The sequence below is a fragment of the Mesoplodon densirostris genome, chromosome 4 (genome assembly GCF_025265405.1).
Source record: "Mesoplodon densirostris isolate mMesDen1 chromosome 4, mMesDen1 primary haplotype, whole genome shotgun sequence".
NCBI classification, from domain to species: Eukaryota; Metazoa; Chordata; class Mammalia; order Artiodactyla; family Ziphiidae; genus Mesoplodon; species Mesoplodon densirostris.
In genome coordinates, this window is record NC_082664.1 from 15,779,232 (window position 1) to 15,806,452 (window position 27,221).

Genomic DNA, 27,221 nt, shown 5'->3' on the forward strand with positions numbered 1-27,221 from the left:
TGTGCCCATTGGATAAGTGTTCAGACACACCCACCCACATACACACCCTTCAGACTCCTTGTGAATCTCCATCACCCATGGACAGGGGTTTTGTGCCCTTAGGTGCATTGGAACATTAACCCAAAAAAGCATGAGAACCACCTGATACGGTTTCAGAATGTGTAGGGAGGGCTTACTGTGCAGAAGGCACTGATGGAATCTCACTGATGGATTCTTGAGGACCTTGATGAGGGTCATGTTTCCCTGAAGATCCCAGTTTGCTGACATCTGAGTCTGGACACCAGGCCTTATTAATGGTTCTGTTCGAATCCTGTTTAGAATATTCTGCAGGGTGCTTTGAAAAGAGTGTTGGACCTGGAGCAAGGACTTCTGATTTGATCTTTGGACCACTCCTTCAGAGCCAAACGTTTAGAGTTTGTGTTCAACTCTGCGCCTCATCCGGATGGGAGTGTTGGGTGGCATCTAGCCTCTGTTTACCGGAATAGACTTTTGCCATAGGACTTTTTTTTTTTTTTTTTTTTTTTTTGTGGTATGCGGGCCTCTCACTGTTGTGGCCTCTTCCGTTGCGGAGCACAGGCTCCAGACGCGCAGGCTCAGCGGTCATGGCTCACAGGCCCAGCTGCTCCGCGGCATGTGGGATCTTCCCGGACCGGGGCACGAACCCGTGTCCCCTGCATCGGCAGGCGGACTCTCAACCACTGCGCCACCAGGGAAGCCCAGCCATAGGACTTTTTGTGCTTAATTTTTCTGGCCCTTCTCATGCTCAGTGCTGTGTCTGACCTGGAGTGAGTCGATGCTTGGTGAATGAGTGAATGAGTAGATGAATGAATGAACGCAGACCAGCAGTACTCATCTGAGTAGACAGCCTGTGCCTGATATAAATATGGAGAGCTCAGTCTCCTTGGGTTTGACTTGAGTTCACACAGTTGGAGATTGGGGCATCACTTGAAACTGTGCATTTGTAGAAAGGAGAACAGAAAGTGGCCACATGGGCAGGTGGCTTGTGGAGACAGAAGTGTTGGCGTGACTGTGTGAATTTCTCCAAAGACACTGAACAACGCACTGTGCCCTTAGCCTTCTGTGCCTTCATCAGGAGAAGGATTCGGTGGCACAGAGTCACGCACTCCCTGTGTGCGGGGTAGGGGGGTGGGATGCTGGGGGAGAACTTGATGGAGGGGCCCCTGGCCTCTGGGAACCTAGCCTTCCAGGACAGTTCACTGCACAGATGCACCGTGTTCAGGAAATCCAAGTGGAGGAATAAAAAAAAGCTCTAAATCGATATAGGAGTGTCATTAAAGCACTTAGCTCTCCTGCGGATCCCCGCTAAGTGCCTCTAATGCACTGTGTGTGTGGGGGGGGTGGATCAACAGAAGGTCCACTTTGGGCTGCAGCCGGGAGGGTGTGGCCAAAGAAGGTGGCCTTGAGGGCTCTGGGTCTGAGGAGGTGAGAAGGACAAGAAGCTCTGCTGGGGCCCCTTAGGAAGAGACGTATGTTCAGAAGCACAATTTGTAAATGACCCCACCCAGCGGAGGGCACAGACCGATGGGCCGAGGAGGGGTGGGCGGAGGGCAGATCTGGCACACAGATGGGTTTTGTTTGTCAGACAGAGTGACTTTGAACATATAAATTCATTGCCAGTGCTTAAAATTAGGAGTTTTCACAGCAGTGTTCAGATTTCTGGCTTCTCTTGACAACTTGGAGATACGGCAGCCCCGGGCCCACCCTGCCTCGGGCTGGGAGCTGGCTGGACCTGAGTGGCCATGCTCCGTGATGTCCAGCTTCATGGTTCTTAGCACCATACACCCTGCTTCACTCGGGCTCTTGCCTCTGAGTCACTGGTTAGAGAACAAGCTTCCCGGTTCTACTGGGGAAATAGTCCAGGTTTGGGCAATTAACGCAGCCCTGCTAAAGGTAGGATAGGATGGTGGTGATGGCCGCTAAAACATTTGGAACTAACGGCTCGCTATGGTGGACTCGCTTCTAAGCGTTGTGCTGGCTTTAATTCACTCAACCCCGTGGAAACCCATGTAGGCAGGTACGGTTATGACCTGTGTTGACAGGTGGCGAGACCAGAGCATAAGTTTCATAATTGGAATTAGCTGCTCAGGTGCATGCAGTTCTTCTGTGACAAAGCTGGGATTTCCACCCAAACAAGCTGGGTCCTGGGGCCGCTCTTGACGGATGAAGGAAATTTTGACCATCATTGAGTCTGGTGTGGGTAGCACTGGTGCCCAGGGCTGTGTGTGGCCCATTGCCATAGAGTCTTGCACAGCCTCTGGGACACATACAGATGAGGGAATGGAGACTTGGAGAAGATAAGGGACTTCCTCAGGGATACAGCTGGAGTCTAGAATGAGGGCTGGAGAATGAGGAAATCCTAGAGGATTTCAAGAAGGCAGTGAGGGACTCAAAAAACACAATGATGGCTGATGAGAGGGAACAGAGAAACTGGAAAGAGGGCAGAGGAGGCAAAAGGTTTATAAGGACGGATCTTGACAGACGTGTCTGTTTATTCTCTTTCATTTGGAGCAAGGTTGAATTGCGGTTCCCTTCTGGTAATTTGGCCTGTTTCTGGGCACTCCAGCCCAAAGGCATTCGCTCCCACCAGCCAGACTTTTATCTTAAGAAACGACTCTGGGAGTGAAATAAGATCTGATCTTTTCTGTGCTCTCAGTTGAGATTTCTGCAGCCCAGTCTATTTCATGGGAGAGAACCACTGGATCTCCCCCACGGACAGCATTTCAGGGCCAACAGGAGGGACCGGGCCTAATGCAGTGATGAAAACTGGAATCGTCTCTCCACCCCGAGGCAGAACGAACATGTAGCAGCCCTGGGCAGCGCTCCCTGGGGAGCTCCTTGGAGTCACTCTTCCAGAACCTTCAAGCCCTAGTGTGAATGTCAGGTTCCTGCTGCAGGCCCTTTTCCACGATGCCCATGAACCCTTCCGAGAGTAAGGCAAGAGGATGCCTGCACACGTATGCGTGCGCCCTCCGTTTTTGGTCCCCCCAGGCCTGGGCCATCTCGCGTTATGCCTCGATGAGCAGTGACAAGCGGGGGCAGCAGCGAAGCCATTTATAGCTGAACTGTGGCGGCCCAGGTGCCCGACGCACTGCGGCACGCTCTTCTCGCTGGCCCACCAAGACCCATGCGGAGACAAGACACAGACATTCAGTGCCCTTGACAGCCCCCTTCTAAGCTCTGCCTGACCCTGTCGCCTGTCTCTCCATAAAGCGACTGCCCTCTTAAGGTAAATCGGGTGGTTTCCACAGTCCTAAACCTCCCCACGCTTTGGGGCAATACATTCACTGCTGTATTTTCCATTTCTTTAACGGAAAACCTCTGCAAATTTTATATCCTGTTCATGCTGTATCTGTGTATTTAGTCTAGTAAGAGTGTTTCTGTTTACTTTTAACTCTCCCTCAAGTTGCATGTAAAATGGAGGCTCAGGTATCATTTTCATCTTGGCTTTTCAGATACCATCACATGTCAGGGGTGGAGTGTGGGTGGTAGCAGATGACCCAGTTTGAGAAGCTCATGTAATAAAAGTAGTCCTAGGCTCTGTAGCCTGGGTTTGGCTTGTAGTCCACCAGGTTATTCGCTGAGTGTCCTTTGTCAAGTTGCTTAACCTCCATTTCCTCATCTGCTAAGTGGGTATAAGGATCACTACTTTGTGAGGCTGTTACAAAGAGTAAAGGGGACGATTCAAATGACTAAGCATGTAAATGACGCCTCGTAGACACTCAGTAAATGGTTGCTGTTCAACATACAGTACTTCCAAAGGACTTTTCCCCGACATTTTCAACCAACCCTGTCTGAGTTCTTAGCTCGTGTATCACAAAGCTACTTTATGCCTTTGAGTTGTTTTATGACTTCCGTCCCCGCGTGTGTAAATGCGTCAAGGTCAAAGGCCATATATTCAGACGACTTCGTGCTTCTCATAGCATATCAGTGGTAGTCTGTAGGTATAGTCTATGATTTGTGCCTAGAAATGATTTTATGAATCGAAAATAGCACATTCTATTAGAACACAAAGAAAATAACTTGAAAATGAAGAAACATTTCATAAAGGACATGGCAGTCGGGTGGGGTCTTTCTATAGAAGGACAGCAGGACATCTTAAGTGTTTGTTTAGCTCAAGTCAGCCCCCTCTATCCTACTAAACTAACAAGGTACACCTACCTCCTCCCACATTAAATATCATTATATATAAACTATGCTCTGGACTGGTTAGTATAATGTTATTTTTAGAGACGTTTAAGTGATTTTTTTTTTCTTTAAGTTTACAAGGTGCTTTTGCAGTGAGTTTGCTTTTCAGGTCTCATTTTTGTAGGCCTTGGAAAGCTTGGAGACCCCAAAAACATTAGAATTAGGGGACCTGATGGATCAGACAACTAAGAAAAGGATCCCAGGCAGATGGGATGGTTTTGTGAGTGAGGTTGGATGGCCTAGGACGTATTTCGGGACCCTGCCTTTATCAGGTGTGACGGGGCTGCAGGAAGCGTCTGGGAAGTGGAGAGTATAGTGGGAAGAAGATCAGAGGTTAGAGAAGGAGGAGGTGGTGCGTTCTAAGGAGGTTCTCAAGTAGGGGCGCTTAGTTAGGAAAAATATAAATCTAGCCCTTTCAAAGCCTAATTTTATTTTTTTTAGATAGTTCTCAGTAAAGATCTTTTGTTTTTTTCCTTCAGTTAGCAGGATGGGACATATATGAGTTTGGGGACAGCAAGGACACTTTCTTCTTGACTGTGCCGTTCCCTATGGGCCTGGCAGAGTAACTTGACTTCTTGGGGTCCAGTTCCTCACCTGCAAAATGTGAGCATTGGTCTAGGAGACATCAAAGGCTGTTTTGTTTTACATTGTAACTAACAGATGTCTTTGTGGATTCTCTCAAAAGTGTCTCATTGCTAACCATCACACAGTACACTGGAGTTAGTTATACATTTATATCTTTTAAAAACAAAAAACCTCAGTCCTGCTCAGTTGCATTAGTCCAATGGACTGGAGGAGTCAGCTCACTTTTTCTGTAAAGAGCAGACAGTAAATATTGTAAACTCTGCAGATCACACAGTTAGGTTTTACAGCTTCTAAACTCTGGCTGTGTCCTGTAAAGTTTTATTTACGGACACTGAAATTTGAATTTCATATAATATTCATGTCACAAAATATTCTTTTTTTTTCAATAATTAAAAAATATATAAGCCATCGTCAGCTCATAGGGCGTCCATACAGAAACGGACAGATTTGGCCCATGGGCTGGCTATAGTCGGCTGACTTCCGAATTAGTCTGCCCTCCTCGGCAGCGGTCGGATTTTATCCAAGTTCCTGCTGTAGTCCCGCACACCTCTGGGCCTTTATGGCGTTGTACCATCATGTGTTTCTCCCAAGCATCTTATTCAGGGACTGTGAGACCTTTCTCCACAGCCACAGTCCCTGGCGGATAGTAGGTGCTTGCTGAATGCTTTCCAAATGCATGGTGTAGTAATTGTCCCACTTGCAGGATGACTCTGTCTACATGAAACATTGGGAAATTATTGTTTCATTCCTAGAAGGCAGCATCTGTTTGGACAGATCCGTACTGGAAGGTATTTATTGTCTGCATCGTTGAGTGGCTCTCCTAGCATTTCAAAGGCTGCAATGCTTGTAAATAAATTCTCCTTACCTGACAGCAGCTGTTCTAAGAATTACTCAGCTGAGGAGCTCTGTGTCTGTGATTCCAACTAAGTGAAGACGCTGTCAGATGAAAGGGGAAAGGGCTTGGGAGAGGAGGATGGAGCAGTGACAGGGAAGACAGCAACAGAGGCCTTGACCGCCCCAGGTCTTCTATAAATACACCATGTGGGTCCACAGGAATTTCTAGATACCTTCCTCTCCACCGTGGCAAGCTTTTGAGAATACAGCCCATCTGTTGAGTCCAGACTCCCAAGAGGCTCATTTAAATGAGCCCCTGAAATATTTATTTGATCGCTTGTTTGTAATTTTAAGGCAAGAGCTTTATAATTTCAACTAAGGAGTGGTGTTCAGTATTCAAGCAAGGTGATGTTTGTCCTGGCTTCCACTTTCCTGTGAGAGATGCGAGGCACTTAGGGAAGATGACTCTGCACAGAGCTGTATATCTGGAGGATATAATGCCAGGAAGCACAAAGAAGAAATTACGACCATTTACTTGTGTATTATTTTCTCAATTTGAAGCACTTGAATTCCAGAGCTCTTAAATCAAGAGGTTGAATTCCTGGCATTTTAAAATAGACCACTTGAATAAGCTGTTTAAACCATTAGAATGGCTTTTTAAAAAATTCACCGGTTTCTTGGATTATTTGCTCTTGAGATTTACTTAATTGAAGTTTTTGCCTTTTCATTTTACTTCAAGCCAAAATGATTTCTACAGTTAAGGAAGTTTTAATTTTATTCCTCTGGGTAGAGTAGATTTCATACTTCAATCAATTCCCCAACAGGTGAAAGCAGGCAGTTTTCCACAAGTCCCACATAGCGCACTATACATAGATACATGCTTAGGGTTTCAGCTTTGACTTTCTTCCCCATGGGCATCATATCTGTAAATACAACGGTTGCTACATTTTCAGGGTCTTAGGCCCATATCAGCTGAAAGCTGCCTTTGATTAAAACAAGCCATCAGGGAAGGGAGAAGATAGGGATGGGAAAAATATTAATAATGAAGTTATAAAATTGTTCTAGACACTGATTATAGATCATTTGCTTCTGTTGACGAAAAGCAAAACAATACTAAAATGCAGAAGGGGGAGGGTAGAACTAAGATCAGAATCATCTATTTGCATATTTATAAAATGCCTATTGTACGTTAGTGACAGTCTCAGACCCTCAGGAAACCAGCAGTGAATAAGTACTAAGGTCTCGACGCTGTGACATATATATTTTAGTGGGAAGTCAGAAAGCAAACAAATAGAGAAATGAATATGTAGTGTGATCTCAGGTGGAGATACTTGTCATAAATAAGAATAAAGCAAGGCAAGGATAAAGTGGTGGTCTTTGGGTGCTATTTTAGGGAAGGCAGCCAGGAAAGGCCTTTCTGAATAATTGATGTAGGAACCAAAATGATGAGAAGGTACCAGTCATGTCACCATGTAGGGGAAGAGCTTTTTAGGCAGAGGGCAAGTGCAAAGGCCCTGTGGCAGGAACAATCATGGCTCGTTGAAAGAACAGTAATATCAATGTGGCTGGAGAGGTATGAACAAGACAAAAGGTTGTAGGAAAGGAATTGGGAGTGGCAAGCAGAGGCCAGGTCATCATAAATCATGAAATAGAGACTGGGGTTTTATTCTAATTATGATGAGAAACTGTTGGAGGGTTTTGAGGAGGGGCAAGACTTAATCTGGTACACCTTTTATAAAGATCACTCTGGATATATGTCAATCCCAATCTCCCAGTTCATCCCACCCCCCTTTCCCCACTTGGTGTCCATATGTTAGTTCTCTACATCTGTGTCTCTATTTCTGCTTTGCAGATAGGTTCATCTGAACCATTTTTCTAGATTCCACGTGAGAACCTACTTTATAGCACAGGGAACTCTACTCAGTACTCTGTGGTGACCTAAATGGGAAGGAAGTCCAAAAAAGAGGGGATATATGTATACGTATAACCGATTCTCTTCTCTGTACAGCAGAAACTAACACAACATTGTAAAGCAACTATATCCCAATTAAAAAAAAAAAAGTTAGGGAGTTTGGGATTGACATGTACACACTGCTGTATTTAAAATGGATAGCCAACAAGGACCTACTGTATAGCACAGGGAACTCTGCTCAATGTTATGTGGCAGCCTGGATTGGAAGGGAGTTTGGGGGAGAATGGATACATGTACATGTATGGCTGAGTCGCTTTGCTGTGCACCTGAAACTATCACAACATTGTTAATCGGCTATACTCTAATATAAAATAAAGTTTTTTAAAAAACTATAGAACAAACAAACAAACAAAAGATCACCCTGGAGAGTGGAGGACAGAATAGCTGGGCAAGTGGCGGGGTCTGTGGAAGTGGAATTCAGTTAAGAGGCTACTGTCATAATCCACATGAGGGTGATGGCAGTTTGACCAGGGTGCTGGCAGTAGAGGTGGTGAGACATGGCTGTTTACCATAAACTCTTAGCAGAGGCCTTGAACTATACAACTTTTTCTCTTTCCTTAACATAATTCAAGCCTAAGGTATAAACTTACTGAATTGTCTGTTTAATTGAACCTGGAAGTACGATCTAATTTGACATCTTCTAGTAATTCTTCTCTGCCCTCTCCTAGCTCTCCTGGATTCCATAAAGCTCCACTAATAACCCAGTTATTTTGGTTTTACTCATCAAAGTTTTCTTAGTTCCCAGGCATGGATATGAGGGCAAAGAGGTAAAAAGGATATCCTTCAGGTTTGATTACAATAATCATACTTAAGTTCTATATACACTTTGCAATTTACAGAAGTTATTTTATTTGTATCTCTGTTTTTGCACCAGAGACTCTTGATAAAGGATGGGTGGATGGATGGATGGACAGTTGGGTGGATGGATATTTGATGAGTGGAAGGAAGGAAAGAAAGTCTCTCCTTAAATTCTACACCCTGAAATTGGAGGGGTGAATTGGGAGAGGAGATACTATTCATTTAATTTGATTTTCTCAGTAATCCAGATTTGAGCTTTTTCAACCATGTCCTGCCTTCTCTTTTCTTCAGCTATGCAGCTCCATTCCCCAAACAATGAGTTAAGAGATAGGGTCTCCCCACTCTCTCTAATTGCCCTTCATTGGGGCCTTCAGAACACTGAACATAGGAATATGGGAAACCCACCGTTTCAGGGTAAAGGACCTCAACCCTGGGGTATGTCCCTCATGGGCCTCTGATCTGCTCTAGTGCAGACACCCAGGCCTGGAGGAAATCATGCCCTGGGAAAGTATATCTTTTAATTTAAAGATGTAAAACAATTAAACTGTGAACAGCAGCTCTCAGCGGTGGCCTCTTACCATTAGGGTAATGTAATGGGAAAGCCTGTTGATATTTTGGGGTTGATGAAAATGTTGACCTTTTTTTCGGTAACAGTTTTATTCAGGTGTAATTCACATACCATACAATTCACTGGTTTTTAGTCTAGTCACAGAGTTGTGCAATCACCACCACCATTAATTTCAGAATATTCTTATCACCTCAAAAACAAAAAAAAAGCCCATACCCTTTAGCCATGGCTCCGCCACCACACCCCCAAAATGATCATTTTGTAAATCAGATATGTAAGTCATTGGCCTGCTGGAATTCGCGCTCTGATCCTGAGCGCTCAGAGAGGGCGCCTGTAGGCTTGCAGCATGCGGAGGGGGTAGGGCAGGTGGGGCTCTGTTCCCTTTGCTGCTTACCGTGTGTCTCAGGGGGCCCCCTTCCCTGCTGGGCTCCTCCAGAGTTTGTGTGTGTGTGTGTGTGTGTGTGTGTGTGTGTGTGTGTGTGTGTGCACGCACATGCGCATGTGTGTTTAACCAAGCCACGTACAGAGCACACACAGGAAAAAGCTCCACTTTTGGGGGAGAAGGAGGGAGAAATGTGAATTTTGAAGCATTCTATTATGTCTCTTTTACCTGAAAATTGCTTCTTTCTCACGGAACTGCTTTTCCACATGAGGGCCCTGGTGGATGAAACAGTCTTCTTTACTTTTATTTCACAAGTGATTTGTAATCTTGAGGCTGAGACCCTCCAAATGGGGGAAAAATGTATACCGCAAGAGATACCCAGTTCAAGAGACAGGGACGAGAAAAGCCAAGCTCCTGTTTCTCTCCGTCTTTCTTTTTTTTCCTTCCAGTGCCTTTTTCAAGCACTAAAAGCCCCAAAAATTTTGAAATGAGAAACCTGTAGTGAATATTGTTTCTTGCTTTCAAACAAGAAAACATTTCTTGCCCTGGAGTATTTTATGCCCCAGAACACTTCTTTGATATTTCGAGTTGCAGGGTGAAGATTGTCAGCTCTCAGCCGATAGATCAGTGCAGCATCCTAAAGACAGAAACAGGAAGAACGTGACCGATGCCCACCTGCGTATCTTTTGCATGTGCTTCCAAAAATAGGATGCGTGTGCATTACACTTAATTTTTCCTTTGTCTTTATTAGTGTTTTGGTATTCCTTTGCTGCATAAAAACATAAAAAGCCCAGAACTTAGGTTATCCAGTTCTGCTGCTGCTTTGAATTCAGACTAGCTTTGCAACTTTTGAAGCTTCAGTTTGCCCATCTGTGAAATTCATTCAGCAACCCCTACTGTGTATCCCATAGCACTTCCATCCACCTGACAATATGTCTTGATTATTTTCCATCTTCTCATCACACCTCTAGAATATCAGCTCCTTAAGGCCGGGACTTTCTTCTTTGTTCATTGCTGTATTCCCAGCGTTTAGAACAGTACTTGGCATATGGTAGGTGCTCCGTTAATATGAGTTAAAGGAAATGAGCACACACATGCTCATTTAGGAAGCACGTGCTTCAGTGCTTCCTGACTTCCTACCTGAAGTCAGGAAGTTGGACTTAGACGATTCGGAAGGGCCCCTCTGGTTTTTAACGTTTGATCATCCATGCCAAAAGCCCTCTCCGGAAGCTGTTCTGACACATTTTTGTATGTGTATGAAGGATAACTGGGTTTTCACATGCCCTGATGTGAACTTTTTGTGTGTTTCCCTTTTCTATAATCTTAAAGAGAAAGTTAAGTCTGGGGAGTCTTCACTCTTGTAGCTATAAGAAGACAAAGTAAGTGTTTTTCTCTGTGGTCTCCTTTGAAGTGAAATTCTTATACACATCATATCCTGAAGGGCAGATTTCTTTTTGTGTATGTATATGTCAGCTTATATATTAGCACATGCCCAGAGCCTAATGGGAAATCAGACAACAAACCTAAAATAAGTCTAGTAAATTTGCCTTTTCATACCCTTCACACTTGATAAGATTTTCCTGACAGTTGGTAGGTGAACTCTGAACATATTAAGCCATAGGCAGATTCCTGTGTGTCTTTGCTTCCTGAAGATAGGACTCGTAGAAGGACTTGTAGATGACATTTGTAGGTATGGGGTAGACAAGGGAAAATATTTCAAGACTCCTGGATTTTTTGGGGACCTTGCCTTGGGTTGCCTTTGTATTATAAGTTCAGATTTAAGGTCAGGAAAGACGAGTACCAATATGATTTGTTTCTGTCAAAGAAAATACTTCGTCTTTTGCTGAAACTTGATTTCATTTTGCTTGGTTTCTCAGGGTGATTTTGCCTCAATTCTGTACAAATAGGATTTCTAGATACTTGGTGTGAAGATTAACTGCATGTCTCTACTAGTTGACAATGAGTTGGATTTTGCAGGTTGGTTTGTTGTAACTTTTTTCTCTGAGCATCTCTGTTAGCATCAGTGCAGAGAGATTTTCTTGTGTAGCCAGGGCTGAATATAGCTTTTTACTGTTTTCATTCTCCTGCAAGATGGACTTAGGGGAGCTCTTATGTGAACTGAGGCATGTCAGGGAGAGCGCTCACATGGGTCCATTGGCGGATGCCAGGCAGACACGGCTGTGTTTAGATTCCTCCCTCAGAGTTGCAGGAGCCCATTCGTGGCGCTCCCTCACCTCCATAGGTCATGGAAAATGGCAAAAGTAGGATTGTTGAGGTAATTTTTTTGAAGCACTATTATTGTGGTTGACATTGATCATTTACTACTTCAGCGGCATTCCATGATGTCAGGTTTCCTGCATTTACCTGTAGAAGAAGGAAAATAAACCCTCTCAGAAAAGAAAAGGGCAGCATTATTATGTGATCATGGAGTCATAGCCTCATTGTCTATCACTGCAGCCATCAAGGATGTATTCATATAAAATAACACAGCAAAGCTGATGCTTAGAGGTTATGAAAGAACATACAGGGGTTGTCAAAACTATATCTGGGTTAAAATATGTTGTGATACTCCCAGCCCTCCTTAACAGAGGCTATTTATAATACAGTGTGGGTATTTGTGCTGCTTTCATTGTATGCATCCTGAATGAAGAATCAGCTCTTCAAAAAAAAACATTAAAAATAAAACCCATGTTGTAGAAATCTGACTTAGCCCAAAGAGATTGTGGGTGTCTTAAATGGCTACTCATTTCCCAAGGTGGCTCAGAGGTTTCCTCTTGGTCGTGAGATATTTTGACATGGCACCTGTACTTTGCCTTTTAAAAACGATGTTCTGTATGTGAAAATACATACATACTTCCTCACAATCACTTGTATGACTCTGCAGGGATGTGAACCCCCAACCTCCTAGGAGGGAGGGTTTGTCTCCTCCTGTTTCTGAATTGGCCTCACCCCAGCTTCTTGCCCCACCAGGTTCTGGTTTCCAGCTTGGACCATTTCATTTCTCTCTCCCATCAGGGGGCAAAACTGGTTGAAGAAACTCTTGTACAGAGAAAGTGTAAATCATACCTCAATAAAGCTATTAAAAAACACACACACACAAGCACCCTGATTAATGGGCTATGCCACCACTATGTGAATACTGTAAGTGGTTTTTTAAAATACCTCTTTCACCAGAGTGTTTTGGTTCAGGGTGTGTATTCTTGGATTGTTTATTATTATTATTTTTTTGTATAGCATTGATAGGAAAAGGTAGAACTCTTATAATAATACATGCAGTATTTAGATTGGATAATACTCCCTTCTCTTTTTATGGTGATTTCCTGACTTTCTCCTTTTCTTTTCCCTGCTACTTAAGCATCAAGTCTCGGGCATTTTCCCAGTGTAATTGTTGATTAAGTGCTGCATATCCTGCAATGATTATGAGAAGATTATTGTATTCAGCTTTTAATCTTATGAGTGTCAAATATTTTACTTTAATGGTATCTTTATTGTTATTATTCTTCATAGCTCTTTCTGTTTGAGTAATGCAATCAGGCAAAATAAAGGTAATAGCACCAATTCAGCACTTTTAGAATAATAATTCTTTGTCTCAGAATGGAAAGTGCCATCTGCAGGCTGTTCTGAAATGCTGATTGGGATCTGCAAAGATGGAATTAGGAATGCCTTAGGCCTCTTTTGGTTGCAAGTAACAGAAAGCAGCTAGCTCAAGAAGAAATATATATAAAGATAGAGACCTATTGGAGGCAGTACCAAGGGTCTCAGGACCCCAAGGCCAGGCTTGTAGCTGGGAGGCGCCGGACTGGGAACCAGACGGCTGCCAAGAACGCAAGCAGCACTCACCTCCTCACTGCTTCTTTCTGTGCGTCCTCTGTGTTTTCTCTAACGTTGTGTATGAAGTGGTCAGTGGTCATCGGTAGCTTTCAAGCTAAATATCCTCTGTAGAAGAGAGCAGCCCCCGTGGACCCGCCATCTTTTGGTCTCAGTTCCCAATTCCCAGGAGCAATGGGAATTCTGATTGGAACAATTGTAGTCATGTGACCCCCCCCCCCAGTCCAGTCAGCTGGTCCAGGAGAGCCGTCTCATGACGTGAATCATGGCAACCAGGGGCTCTCCCCGTGGGCGAGGGAAGGCACAGCTCCAGAGAAGGAGGCTCGGTGTGAATGGACCTGACACGTGCAGTAGGGCTGTGTTTGTATATTTTTGTGAGAAGGACGGCGACCCTGACTCCTCGTGCAGCCTTCAGTGATGCCCCCCACACTTCTGCAGGAATCTGAATGCATATTCCAGAACTTGGGTTTCTGAGGGGAACCCCCAAAAGCAATTTATAGTTGACTGCCTATTGCTTAGCTGGGCAAAAGGAATCCACAGTATGAGTAGCTCCAGTTACTGTTTCCGTAGCACCAGCAGACTTTCTGGTTCTTCCCTTAGACACTGATGTCTCCACTTTATAGATGGGGAAACTGAGGATGGAAGGACAGTGCATCACCTGTTGTCATGTCACTTGTTCTGGCTGACTCCAAAATGCAGAGCCAACCATGGTGCTAGGTTTGGGCTTTATCTCTACAAGCTGACACCCGATGCTTCATGGGTATGTAGGGAGGACAGTAGGTGGTTAATAGGGAAGTGGCTGGTTACACGTTGGCCTGAAGTGGAAAATTTGCTGGGAATAATCCATATTGAGTAATATTTGTGCACATCATGAGGACTTAAGCTCAGCATGAACTTTTCTATATAGAAACCTAAAATCCATGTAAATGTTTTAGTTGGACTTCAAGCCGTAGGGCATCACTTTGAGTAGAGAGTGTCACAGGGATAGAGTTCCGACGGGTCCAGCCAGTGTCATCCCCTACTCATCGCTCAAAGGATTCCATTGTCTGTAATATGGGGGATGGCGCTAATTGGAAAACTGTGGCTTATCAGTCAGTGCTAACTGACAAAATCATGGAGCCAGGGAGGTTGGTGCAGTTTCTCCAAGAGTGATCATTGTGGGTGGCGAGTACTGAGTGAGGTGTAGAGAATCAGACTGTCTATATAGATGCTGCTGCCATGGAAAGAGCACCGGGCTGTCAGGGTTCTGGGGGCCCGGCCCAGCCACTGACCGTCTGTGAGACCCCAAGCGAGTCACTGCCTGCTCTTCATCACTCCGCTTTGTTTCTCCCTTTCTTTTTAATATGTTGTAAAAAAAAAAATCATAAAGTACAAAAAGATATATAGTGAAAACTGTCATCCTCCTGTCAGAGAAATACAGCTCTAGGCCCCCTTCCCAGAGGTAACCGACATGATCAGTTTCTTACGTGTCATTTGATAGCCGATGCCTTTACACACCTGAGTATGTGTGCACATTTATGCAGACAGGGACATACCATATGCATTATTCTGATCATAAAGATCTTTCTGTATCAATGCATATAGAGCTATCCTTTTTTGGGACTCCAGAGTTTTTCACTGTGTGGCTGGATTAAAGTATCCTCTGGTCTTGGACATTCTACAGATAGGGTTGCAAAGTGGCGTTTTCTTGGTTCCTTTCCTTAATTGAGTGAAGTTGAAGGCCATTTGTATTTTTTTCTGTATGTTTCCTCCTTTTGCCCGCTGCTCTTTTTTTTTTTCCCCCACTGAATTTTTCTTTTTCTTACTGCACCTCATTTTCCAAAGAGGTAATGATCCAAGTGCCAGTGAGTTCTACAATTAGGAATATTTTAGCCGGGGGAGAGATCTGATGGATGTTTACTGAGAAGCCCGGGTACCCGGGAGAAGGCCCCGTGTCAGCTGCGGAGGCCGACTTTGTTTACCTGGTCCCTTTCTTCCTCCCCATTGTTGTTGAGGTGAGGTCACTCCGAGTTCCTCAAAAAGCCTCAGACTTAGTTAGGGGGAATACCTGCCCCACAGTGGGGCTTGACCAGTTTTTGCTGGTTGAACAAAAGAGAGAACATGGCATCGTGGAACAAGATTATCTTTGGTCAACTAGTTCTCTAGACATTGACCTGGGTTCAAATCTTCTTGGCTTCAGAATTTGCAAGCCATGCAAACCTCTCTGGACCACAGTTTCCTCATCTATAATATGGGAATAATAATACTGATGTTTCCAGGCTGTTCTGAGCAATAGAAGAACCTAGTAAAGTATCGAACACATGACAGGTTTTCAGGAATTGACAGCTTCTAGTATTAGTGTCATTGTTCTGATCAGGACTATTATTGCCATCACCATAAACCCAACGAGTGACAGTAGAGCCATGGGCTAAGACTAAACAATTGATTCATGAGATGACCATGTTATATGAGACTGTGACTTTTGCAGACCATCTGCGTCTTTGCAATAAACGTTGATTTGCACCTACATTGATTTCATTTGTCTTGTGACCATCATTTTCTTACAGGCTTTAAGCCTCTGTTGCTAGACATAGTACATAATGCCCGTGGAGTTTCAATGCCCATCCAGTTTTCGGGCCTTGAAAAGGGAGAGTGATTTGAAAGCATTCTACTTGAATTCTTAGTGAGAAAGATCTGAAAACTCTTCTCCTCACCTTGCCTCCCCCCAGAAGTCTGAGAGATCAAAACAAATAATCTTTCTCTCTGCATCCCTTAAACCCAACTTAAGAAATTAACGAAGGAAGATGGATAGAGTGAAATAAGACTCATCTAGAAGAAATGGGAGCCTCCTAATTGATTCCCACAAAGCTGCTGGTTATTTACAACTAGGAAAATTGCCCGCTTGGAGATACCAATTCAGCGCTCTGGTTCCACTGGCTTGACAGGAAAAAGTCACTGCGCCTGGCTGGAAAAGCTCTTAGGGAGGAGGAAAGTAGAGTGAATTACATCTGACTGTTTAACACCATCTCATTCATAGATTTCTGCCTTTTCCCCCAGTGGATCATTCGCAGTCTCTTTTTTAGTATATAATTGTTCATTTTAAATTTTCATGTTTGCTCTAGCTGGGTGTATGTTAATTACTGGCAGTCTGTAATTATGTTGTCTATTTGTCATTTCCATGGCAGCAAGGGTAGTAAGCTAGAACTCTTCCAATAGCAAGAATTTTAATTTATAATTCCCTCCCCCCAAACCATTTAGAAATTGATACGTTTCACTCACATTCTAGATGTAGTTCAGTAAATGCCATGTTATTGATGTTCATTATCAGGTTTTAAGCTAAGAAATGCCGCTGTACTCTAACTTAGAGATTCCCAAGATTTTGGTGTATTCATTCAACCCACAGCCACTTATTGAGCACCCACTGCACACTAGGTGCTTGGGATATATTCTCTGAATAGAACAGACAAAACATCCTGTAGTTCTCTGTGTAACCAAAGGACTGCCCAGCTGACCCCTAAGGCCACTGTCTGGCTGGCGGCAATGGCTGTGTGTCCCCTAGGCTGCCAAACACTTGTCTGTTCCCAGCACTGTAATAATGAGGAATATGGTAAGAAGTTAGAAGCCACTGGCAATTAAAGTTATTATTTCACATTAAAGTCCCCCTATATGATATTGGCAGCTGAGACATACATGGAAAACATAATAGTTTAAAGATCATCAGATTAGTTGTAGACATCCCCAGGATCTGGGTGCAAATTAAATTAGAGGTACATCAAATTGATCCAATCAAGAAGCAGGGCTGGGATTAGGGAGCATGTTCTTGCTGTACGGACCAGGTAAACAGAGTGACCGTTGATACTGCCTAAAGCCACATGCCTCAAAGGAAGTTCCAGCACCCTAGATTGAAATTGACCCCTGGAAATGATTCCCAAGACTGGGCTGTTCTGGTGCTATGAGTACAGAAGGTGGGGACTTGGGAAGGGTCTAGAGTGGAGCTGAAGACTAAAGGTTCAGTGAAACTGATTTAAGAGATGGTCCTGCTGGTGGATAATGCTGAAGAGCAGGTGCTTACAGGAGAAGGGATCTGGGGGAAGTTAGGCAGTTGGAAATGCTCTATCTAAAAAAGGCATATGGGGCTTCCCTTGTGGCGCAGTGGTTGAGAGTCCGCCTGCTGATGCAGGGGACACGGGTTCATGCCCCAGTCCGGGAAGATCCCACATGCTGCAGAGCGGCTGGGCCCGTGAGCCGTGGCCGCTGAGCCTGCGTGTCCGGAGCCTGTGCTCCGCGACGGGAGAGGCCACAATAGTGAGAGGCCCGCGTACCGCAAAAAAAAAAAAAAGGCATATGACTTGAGTTCCTCATAGTCATTCAGCAACTTTTTTTTAGTACTTATAGAATGTGCTAGAGCGTGAACAAGACAGAGGTCCTGCCCACATGGAGCTTCCATTTCAGTGGGGGAAACAAGACAGACAAATAGGACAGACAGATGGACAGATAACCAAATGTGATATAATATAATATAATGTTGTACAGTTATGAGTGCTACAAAGAATTATAAATGGGATAAAGGAACAGAGTGATCAAGGTATCCTACTCTATTAGTCGTTTTTTGCACTTCACTAGTTCTCAGTATGAGAAGAAGACATTAAGGGGAGGGGTGGTCACGTTTTGTTCCTTTGGGGTTTTCTGGTTTTGTTTGTCTTCCCCCAAATCAATACAGGGCTTTTAGTGCCTCTTTAAAATATCACAGAGAGGTCTTAGGAATCATCTGGCATCTTGTTTCTGTAGCTGGATAACTTAAATCTTATTCATCACCTGCCGAACTGGTCTTTCTGCAGAGATGTAGATACCATCTAAAATTTTTCTAATATTCTTGTTTTCAACTGTTTTGGCTTGCTGAATCAAAGCAGCTGAATTTGATGCAATTTCAATGTCATTTTCTTTGAGAATTAACTCACCTTTCTGGGCTTGAGGTACTGAACAAATGATGTCTGGCTTCACCTGAACCTGGAGCATCTATTTTTTGCCCAAGAAATTTCAGATTTCAACAAGAGACCTGTTCTGAATAACAACATTGATGGGGAGATGAGCATACACAGACCTCATTTTGTAATGGAAACCCAACATAACGCCCTTGATCATGTTCTGTACATGATACAGGTAGTCAAAAAGTGGCCAGTTTCTTTCTGTATCCCCGCCATTTGTCAACCTGGAGCCTCTTTCTTTTGTTTCCAAGGAAACTGAGTTCTACATTGATATGATTGAAGTCCCTCCAAAAGGCTCTTCTGGTTCCCTTCACAGTAATTGTGTGGCCCTTCACACAGTAATTGTGTGAGGTCAGCATTTTCTGGAATGTCTGCAGTCTGATTGCTGAGAATGGTCTTCATCCTCACAGTAAATGCAGCAAAGAACAGTTTTTATTTTTAACAAACCTTGTGAGATAATTGTAGATTCATATGGAGCTGTAAAACAATTGTAATTCAGAGAAATTCTGTTTCTCCCAATGGTAACATCTTGCAAAACTATAGTATAATATATATAATCTCATCTGTATCTACAAAAGAATCTTGCTGGGGTTTTGATAGGAATTGCATTAAGCCTGTATACCAGTTTGAGGACAAATGACATCTTTACTATGTTGAGTCTTCTAATCCATGAACATGGTATACCTCTCTGTTTGTTTAGATCTTCTTTGATTTCTTTTATGAGCATTTTTGTAGTTTTCAACATATAAGTCCTATACGTGTTATATTTACACCCAAGTATTTCATTTTTCTTGAACAATTGTAAATGATATTATTTTTAAATTTTTGGTATCCATTCATTTATTGCTAACATATAGGAATATAGTTGATTTTGTATGCTTATCTTGTATTCTGAGACCTTGCTGAATGTACATTTTAGTTCTAGAAGGTTTTTTGTATATTCCATAGGAAGTTCTGTGTAGACAGTCTGCAACTAAAGACAGTTTTATTTCTTCCCTTTTGATCCATATGCCTTTATTTCACTTTCTTGCCTTATTTCACTGGTTAGAACTTCCAACACTATGTTAAATAAGAGTGGTGAGAGCAGACATCCTTGCCTTGTTCTCAATCATAGGGAGGAAAGCATTCAGTCTTTCCTTATTAAGCATAATGTTAGCTGTAGGGTTTTTTAATAGATGCTCCTTGACAAGTTGGGTAAGACCCCTTCTATTCCTAGTTTGCTGGGCATTTTTATCATGATTAGATGTATTTTTCATATACCATTTCTACATCAGTTGATATGATCATATGATTTTTCTTCTATAGCCTGTTGACATGGTAGATTACTTTGATTGATTTTTGAATACTGATCCAGTCTTCCATCCCTGGAATAAACCCCACTTAGTCACAGTATATAATTCTATTTAAATATTCCTGAAATATATTTACTAATATTTTGTTAATATGGTCTGTACCTTGCCCTTTTTTTTTTTTTTTTTTTTTTTTTTTTTGCTGTACACAGGCCTCTCACTGCTGTGGCCTCTCCCATTGCGGAGCACAGGCTCCGGATGTGCAGGCTCAGCGGCCATGGCTCACGGGCCCAACCGCTCTGCGATATGTGGGATCTTCCTGGACTGGGGCACGAACCCGTGTCCGCTGCATCGGCAGGCAGACTCTCAACCACTGCGCCACCAGGGAAGCCCACCTTGCCTTTTTTATACGGTCCTTAGTTGGTCTGCTTTCTTCTCTCTACCTTTCAGAGTCTTCTTATGTTTGTCTTATATTTAATGTCCATCATTTTTAGTTGTGTTTGGTGGGAAGAATAGGGAAAAGTATGTCTATTCCATTTCCTGGAAGCAGAAGTCCCTTCAGATGGTCAATTTTTAGGTATACTTTTAAGCAGCTGTATAATTTACTACCAGCAGAAAAGAAAATCCTGAATTCAGGTCTTGATGAATAAAAATGTTCGACCAAGTTACTGGTTTGCCTTGCTTGATTCTAAAAGAAGCTGAACAAAGAGATTTAGGCTGAGCACAAAGGTGTAAACATATCAGGTCTTCAGTATCACTCCTGTACTTCCCAGCAGAAGAAAGACCTGTTAGGGTCATCAAAGTGTCAGGGACATTATACAGGCTCTTACCCCAGCAGATTGGCACTCACCAATAGAAGCCTTTTGATGAACTTCAATCCACTGTCGTGCCGACAGCATTCACTTAAATTGCATTTCCGGGACTTCCCTGGTGGTGCAGTGATTAAGACTCCACGCTCCCAATGCAAGGGGCCCGGGTTTGATCCCCGGTCAGGGAACTAGATCCCACATGCATGCCGCAACTAAGAGTTCGCATGCCGCAACTAAGACCTGTTGCAACCAAATAAATAGATATTTATAAAAAATAAAAAATAAACTTGCATTTTCTGCAAGCTGTTGGTAATACCAGATATTTACAAAAAGGTGCTGTAGGCACCGCTGCATGCTCTCAGTTGCCTATCAACAGTTATTTGCCAAATAATTGTGTGTCGGGGGGCCTGAAACTTAGGCCAAGGGGGACTTTTCTTCTGTTGTAGACAGATGATGATGACTGGTCAAGGAGATGAGTTCTCAGAAGGTCAGTGAGAATCTCTTCTGCATCAAAAGAGCTCCCATTCTTTGCTTTCATTGGTTGGCTTATTTTTCTGCCTTTCTTATGATTTCCAAGAAATATGGCACAGTAGTAGAGGTCACAGAGATTCAGTGGGGGAATCAATAAGCCACACGGTTCTAACAGCCCCTGGTTTCAAAGGTCCCTCTCCATGGTGAAGTTTTCAAAACAGCAGATATTTTCCATTCTCCTCTTATCTTCCTGCTGGTTTACTTTAGCAAGTATTTACACGCACCTACTGTGAGTGCAGTGATTGAGTAAGAAATGATCCCTGCGCTCAAGGAGTGGTAGGCAGAGTGGGTACAAAGGACCATAGTTCAGGGGTCACCAAGGAGCAGACAGAATGCCATCAAAGGTCAGATGCAGGTACCTTGGCTTTCTGCTGGTGAAATTTGAGCGGGTGCTTCAAGAGGTAGGAGGATTTCAGCAGCTGGGGGTAGGGTGGTACTGCTGGCAATGGGTGGGCCGAGAGGTAAAAGTATAGGCGCGTCCAGGGAACACAGCACAGAGCACGTAGGGCTGGACTGAAGAGAGAACAGCACGTTCCTCATCAGCGCTCACCTGCCCAACCATTGAAAATAAGCATCTTTCCCCCATATGACCATTAGAACCATAATGTCTTTCCACTTACGTTTTTCCTTCCACTTTACCTAAAGTGGGCTTTTGTCATCCCCTCATTCACTTGTGCACTTGAGTTAAGACTTCAAAGTGTGCTTACCTACCTAGCGTTAGGGGTTGAATTGCACCCTCCACCCCAAGATATGTTGGAAGTCCTAACCCACCCTTCGGTACCTGGCAATGTGATCTTATTTAGAAATAGGGTCTTTGCAGATGGAATCTGTTTATGTCTTGTCATCAAGATGAGGTCACTAGGGTGGGCCCTGATCCACTGTGATTGGTGTTCTTATTAGAAGAGGGAGATTTAGACACAGACACACACGGGAAGAACTCCATGAGATGATGGAGGCAGAGATTGGAGCTGCAAGCCAAGGGGTGCCAGGATGGGTGACCAGCACTGGAAGAGGCAAGGAAGCGTTCTCTCCTACGAGTTTCAGAGGGAGCATGGCTCTCCAGCACCTTGATTTTGGACCTCGTTGTTTTAAGCACCCAGTTTGTGGTTCTTTGTTATGGCAGCCCTAGGAACTAACATACCTAGTTTATACCGGGCCCTCTACTCGTGGAATTCGACTTGGATTCAACAGTCTGTCAGGGAGGTTCAGTTGTGCCTGTTGAGGTCACATTGGTGGCTAATAGGTGGTCTTTGCAGGGGGAATTTGATCATCAGAGGGGCTCCTCGGTTTTCTGGTCTTTAGGCTGAGGTTTCTGGGATCTACATGGAGGACAGTGAGCTGGTGACAGAGGGTGGAGTGAGCAGGCACAGCCAACTGTGACGCGGTTCCCATTAGAAAAATGCAGTAGATGGGAATTAAAGGGTTCTAGGGCAAAAGACTTCCGAGTTCATTTATACCAACTCTTCCTCCTGCCACATGATAAACTGCCCTGGAAAGAAGTTATCACGTGACCCATCCAAGGCCACTCTGCTAGTAACAGAGTCAGGACTTGAATTCAGATCCTAAATCTCACATCCAGACCTCTAAGATTTCTACAGGGACTCTAAAGTCTGTGGTTCTGACTTTGGAAAGTTTTTTTGGGGTCACAGCATTTTAACTTACGCCTTTAGACTCTTCTTTATTTACTGGGGCTGGTAGGGGGAAGAAAGAAGAGGCACTTTAAAAAAGAAAAAGCAGGGCTTCCCTGGCGGCGCAGTGGTTGAGAGTCTGCCTGCCGATGGAGGGGACACGGGTTCGTGCCCCGGTCCAGTAAGATCCCATGTGCCGCGGAGCGGCTGGGCCCGTGAGCTATGGCCGCTGAGCCTGCGCGTCCGGAGCCTGTGCTCCGCAACGGGAGAGGCCACAACAGTGAGAGGCCCGCATAACGCAAAAAAAAAAAAAAAAAAAGCAAACAAGGGGAACATGTTGACCTTCAGGAAAGGGATTTGAAAGAATAAGTTTATGCATCTTTAAAATGAAAGACCCAAGGGTATTTAGTTTTACTCTGTGTCATTGAAAACTAAAATCCACCCCAGCCTCAAGTGGATGGGAAGTTCCAGCTCACAGGTTCATTCACTGACCGTCCAACCCACGTGTTGCAGAGGGTAGAATTTATAAAAATCAGCAGCTATTATATGACCTCAGACACCACAAGTTGCACTTTCAGCCTCATTCTGAGTTTCCTGTCCCTCTGCCCGGTGGAATAGAGCCACTAATGTTGTTTCCATAGATTTCATCTTTCCAGGCTTGGCTTAAATCTCGAGTGCAGGACGCCAGGTAGATTCATTATGGCAGTAGCAGTGCACATACGCCATCATGGTAGCTTTAAATCAATCTCTCTCCTAAAGGTTCCGAGGACTGTCACTTACAAGGCACATTGCTTGCGTGAGTGTCCTTTGTGTTGGGTGCCCTGGAATGTAATTTCTATCAGGAAGACGTAAAGGGGACACGGGGAGGAATCATTTTGCTTGACAGCACACTCTGAAAGGAAGGGGAGTTTGTTATTGTTATTTTTTGTTGTTTCTGTGATTGTTTCTTGGGTTCCTCCAACAAAGACATGCTGTGTGGCTTTCAAAAGTCTTCCCGTACAAATGCTTCCCGTCACCAGTGATCAGCGTCCTGCCATTTTGAAATCCAGAAGTGGCTTTAGCAGCCCTTATGACATGATCATTGCCGGGAGCTGGAGACTAGCCTCTCAGAGAAATTGACACTCTCATCTTCCATCTTCCTGTACGCATTCTAAGTGCTGGTGCACTGTCACTTTAACAAACTGTCACCCTGAAATAGGGTTGCTTCATCCAGTGCTGTGGAAAAACAAGGTTAGAAGAGCAGAGACTTTTGTTGATAGTGAGCAAGTGGGATTTGTTAAACCAATATTGAAAGATGGTTTGCACACCTCTCGGCAGCTCATGTTACTTCTGAAAAGATGTGGTCTTTCAGCCCTGCTTGGCACAGATACAGTTAAAGGTGCATCAGGACCTTTGTTATATAATCCTTCCAGGTTATATAATTTGGGGTCCTGTTTGTTCTTGCCCTGGTTTATATGGATTGAAACAAGGATAGAAGATCACAACAGTTCATAGTTTCCTGTAACAGCGGAGGCAGTAATGTTATTGATTAAAGCACATGGGATCTATTGGTTGCCAGTGATACTATATACAGGATCGACTATGTGTATGTGAACAGTTTGTGTATGAAAAATATAAAATGAGTTTCAGACGTATCATCCTACAGATGAGCAGTTTAAAAGAACTGACTTTCAGATTCTGGCTTATACGAACCTTCTGGTCTCAGCCCATGTCTCTAGCCGGTCAGAAACTGGAAGCCCGCCTAGATACGGAAATGTACAGTATGGTAGGGACTTTTTATGGCTGCCGTGAGTGGCCCCTTTGACTGGCCCAGATACAATTAGGAGACGTTACAACCTAAGGGCAGGTAGGATTCTTGAGACTTCAGTTCACACTTTCCTGCAACACTGAGCTCACCTGTCTCTAAAGTGACTGCTATCACCTGCTTCTATCTTGGCCTCCTCCCAGTTATTTCAAATATAAATTTAGTAGCCAATAATTTGCGGCCCCCAGCCAATGGATTTGAGCAGACCTAGAAATCAATTACATCACTGTCCCCCTACTCCCACCTACCCAGCCTGGGAAGATTGTAGAACAAGCACATCTGTCCCATGCCCCAGCTCAGAGGCACCCCTAAGTAGGCGACATGGATCAGAAAGCAGTACCACATAGGGCAGCCATGCTATTCTTGACCTACTTCTGACTCCAGATGTGAGGGTTCTGTGTCTGTCCCTTCCAGGGCCCCAGCACCCTGACTCTCTGGCTGGGACCTTCTCAACAGCTCTTAGTCCTCAGGGAGTGGTGCCCACATCCTGCTCTAACAAAACTCTAGTCGTCGGAACCGTGAACCGTGAAGAACACACCTTCCACGCTGCCAGCAGATCAGATCCGACCCCCACCTTGCCCCTTCCCCACCACTTGGACCTGGACCCAGTCTACTCCTTTTTATCCTCAGCCACCCTCCCTCTCAGGCTTCTTAGCTCCTGCCACCTCCCTGCCACCCCTTCCCCAGGCCTGACTGCTCTTGACTCCCAGAATTCACTGTGACCAAGAAGCCACGCTAACATCTTTCTACAAAACAGTAATAGTTTGCTTCAAATACTTCCTAAGAAGCAAGTACTAACATAAAATCGGGTTGTGGGTAGTTTCAGTTTTCTTCTTCATACCCTTCTTTCTTTCTTTTTTTTTTTTGGCTGTGCCACATCTTAGTTCCCCAACCAGGGATCGAACCCACGCCCGCTGCAGTGAAAGCGCAGAGTCCTAACCACTGAACCACCAGGGAATTCCCAACCCTTCTTTCTTTAAATCAAATTTTCTACAATGAACATGTACTATTTTTTTAACTGGAAAGAAAAAATATATATTGTCAAATAGTAGTTGGGAAGATGGCAAATAAAAACAAGTAGGCTTTTTTGTTCAGTAGAATAACAACAACAGTAAAATCACCCCAAGGTAAATCAATGCAAAAATATGAGGCAACCTTGCTCCTCCTCATCAAGTAATAAATGGCCTTTCACAGGTGAGATGAGGTGGGACATTACCGTCATTACCATCAACCTCAAGTCCTGATACTTTTGCAGAGATGCTGGGCATGTCCTACTCCAGTAGACACCATGGGAATTTATTACAGGGTTGTTGGGGGGCTCAAATGAGAAAATAGATGTGAAAGTACTTTATAAATGGAAGCTATTATTTTCAACAAAAAGTAGAGAACTTTCATCTACATTGGGAGACAAGACAGAACATTGTGAGGATGTTTATACAATTTAACATAAGGGAAGATGTGGCCATTACGATCTAAGCACTTAAGTTCATCTATTCATTTGATAAATATTTATTGGGGCTTGGCACAGTTCTTGGTGCTTGGGATTCATCAGTGAAGAAAACAGACACAAATCCCTGCCTTGTGGAGCCTCGTGAGGGAAACAGATGAAAAACAAAAAAATCTACTAAATAAAAAAGTGGTCATCAAAATAACAACAGTAAGTAACACTCTAATAGTGCTTATTTTGTGCCAGACATGTATGTAATATATTTAATCCCAAATACTCTATGAAGTAGATACTATTTTCAACCCCATGGTGGGGGGGAAATGACCCACAGAGAGGTGAAGTGACTTGCCCAAGGTCACGCAGCCAGTAATGCTGGCACTGGAAATCAGTTTCACAGAGGAAGTTAGTGGGTGAGAAGCCAGTGGAGAAAGAAACGGAACGGGGTAAGAGGTTATCCATGCAGCTGACATTTCTGAGTGCGCTGTGCCTGGCACTGTGTTGGATGCCTGGGATATAGAAATGCAAGGGGCATTATCCCTGCCCTGGGGAGGTTCACAGTCCCCTAGGGGAGATTAGGGGTACACAGACATATGAGCAAACCATGTGATGTGATATACAAAGCATTGCTTTCTGTGACACTTGTGTTTTGGACTAGTGACTTCATGGCATCAGCGGCCTTACCTTTGTCCAAAGACTATTGATCGTGGTGTTGTATCCTCTCTTTCACTGCAGAACTTCTAGGCATGAGAGGCTGATCTAGCCAGTAGCTACTTCGGTCAGACTCCAGGCTGCAAAGCCAAGGCCCTTGGCCTTCCTGAGCGGATCCCTCCCGTCTGCACCAGGAGGGCCAGTTCAGTTCCCCTTGATGTCTGTCTGTTTAGTTGGTGTCTGTGGCATAGCCGTTGTTCACTCTTTTGAATGTCACCCGTCCCTCCTTTCATCTCTCATTGGCCTCAGAGAGTGTCACACGGAGGGACAACCCTTTGCATCCCCTGCCTGTCCCCAGCCCTGCCCATGGTCCTCCATCCCATCCTTGGCAGAGGTGGACCAGGGAGACCTCATGCCTACTGAGGATAAGCCATTTCAAGTTTATTTCCTGCTAGTGAGGGGTCAGTAGTGTTTGGTTCCTGCCCAAATACAGCCTATTTATTCCCAGAGCTGAAAGTCACAAGGACTTAATAAATGCTCTGGTGCTGTAGGGTTTTTTTGGTTTGGGGTTACCTTTGTTTCTTTACTTCTTTTGTCTGACAAAGTCCTCTGAAGAGGTGAATTGTTTTTGCTCTTGTTCTGGATTCAAGAGATGAGTATTGTCGTGGGGAAGTTCCCCCTTATCTTTCCCCGGAGCAACCACACTTAACCTCTTTTCTCATAGACATCCGTGCAGGAGAATGAGATCATTAACAGTCAACATCCATCATAGGTCAGGACTGCCCTCCCCTCTTCAGGGCAGCTGAAGGAATTCCCTCCGTGAGGCCCATGGTGGTTGTTTTGGTTGCTTATGAGAAGGCCTGGCACTTTATGACTGTTATTTCACCTAGTTCTCAAAACAACCCATGTTAGGGTGGAGAAAACCCAG

The 27,221-nt window shown here is 44.1% G+C and overlaps 1 protein-coding gene and 1 pseudogene across 3 annotated transcripts in view; one reads left to right on the forward strand and one right to left on the reverse strand.

Moving 5' to 3' along the window:
* Positions 1-27,221, forward strand: part of FOXN3 (forkhead box N3) — a 244,073-nt gene that overhangs the window by 144,288 nt on the left and 72,564 nt on the right. The window lies entirely within an intron of this gene.
* On the reverse strand, positions 17,950-18,539 carry LOC132489135 (large ribosomal subunit protein uL6-like; annotated as a pseudogene).